Genomic DNA, 1,492 nt, shown 5'->3' with positions numbered 1-1,492 from the left:
TAAAACATAGGGTCAATGTGTTGGGCTTATTTATTTATTTATTTATTGTACTGTGCGTTGAAATCAGAGCTAGTTAACCACTGAGATACATCACCAGCTCCTTTTTTATATTTTATTTAGAGACAATATCTCATTGATTTGCTTAGTGCCTCACTGATAACTTTGTGAGACTGGCTCTAAATTCATGATTCCCCTGCTTCACCCTTCCAAGCTGCTGGGAATACAGGTAGGTTGCACCATGCCCAACCTATCATTTACCTTAAAGATACTTCAGTTCTTTTACCATATTCTGTGAAAAATACTACAATGAAAATATAATTGTACTGTTTTCTATGATGTAGTTACTCCAATTTTTTTAGATACATACCCAGAATTACTACTACTGAATCATGTGGCATTTTTTTTTAAAGAGAGAGTGAGAGAGGGGAGGGAGGGAGAGAGAGAGAGAATTTTTAATATTTATTTTTTAGTTTTCGGCGGACACAACATCTTTGTTGGTATGTGGTGCTGAGGATTGAACCCGGGTCGAACGCATGCCAGGCGAGCGCGCTACCGCTTGAGCCACATCCCCAGCCCCTCATGTGGCATTTTTATTTCAACTTACTGAAGAACCTTAATATCATTTTCAAAAGTAGCTTTATACAATTTATATTCCCACTAGCATTTTCACAACTGAGTCTTTATATCCATGCATATATGTTCTGGGGTACCTACTATCTTTCTGATTTTTATTTTTTATTTATTTTATTTATTTTTTTTTGCAAAAAAAGTCTTTATTGCAATAAGTTAATCCTGTAAATATGCCTGAAAAAGTACATATCAGTTGGTCAGAGCAATAAGAGCCTCCACCACGTTTCCCATGTGTTCCCGCAAGCTTCTCCCTGCTGCTGCTCAAGAAATCTCCATCTCTGTCATTATCAACTCGAGATCTTCTTTCTTGATAGTGACCTTTGCCAGTTCCTTCTCCCGTTCTTGTTTGGCTTTCTGCTCCGGAGACCTTCTATCTCCGATCATGGACATAGCCGTCTCCAGATTGGAACTCTGGATCTCCTTCTCCTCCGCATAGTCGGTGACCCGCTCCAGGTCCGCCGCACCACTGTCATGCTTCTGTGCCTTCTCGGGGGCCGTTTGGGGCCGCTGGTCTCGGTTTCCAACTCCAGTTCCACGTCCTCCTCAGTCGCCATATTTTTATGTTTTAATATAAACATTTTATTTATTTATTCACCAGTCATAGATAAACAAATAACTTTTATTTTCTTTATTTTTATGTGGTTTTGATGCTTAAACCCAGTGCCTCCCATGTTCTAGGCAAGTACTCTATAACTGAGTCAGAACCCCAGCCCCTATCTTTCAGATTTTTATCATAGGCATTCTGACAAGACGAAACAGAGTGCAGAAACTTTTTCATTTGACTGATGCACTAAGCTTCTGGTGCAACTGTGTTATATTCCAGGCCAGAGGAAGAGTGTGCTGTAAATATTTTCTGTGATGA

At 39.5% G+C, this 1,492-nt stretch overlaps 1 pseudogene across 1 annotated transcript; it reads right to left on the bottom strand.

Annotated features, from left to right (window-relative positions):
• Positions 1–819: 819 nt before the first annotated feature.
• LOC308635189 (huntingtin-interacting protein K-like) lies at positions 820–1,184 on the bottom strand (annotated as a pseudogene). The gene has a single exon. The product of its transcript is annotated as a huntingtin-interacting protein K-like (transcript).
• Positions 1,185–1,492: the final 308 nt, after the last annotated feature.

This window comes from Spermophilus citellus (assembly GCF_964194105.1).
Source record: "Spermophilus citellus genome assembly, chromosome: 16".
Lineage (NCBI taxonomy): Eukaryota > Metazoa > Chordata > Mammalia > Rodentia > Sciuridae > Spermophilus > Spermophilus citellus.
The sequence above is the reverse complement of the archived record's forward strand: the minus strand, read 5'-3'. Positions and strand labels throughout refer to the sequence as shown.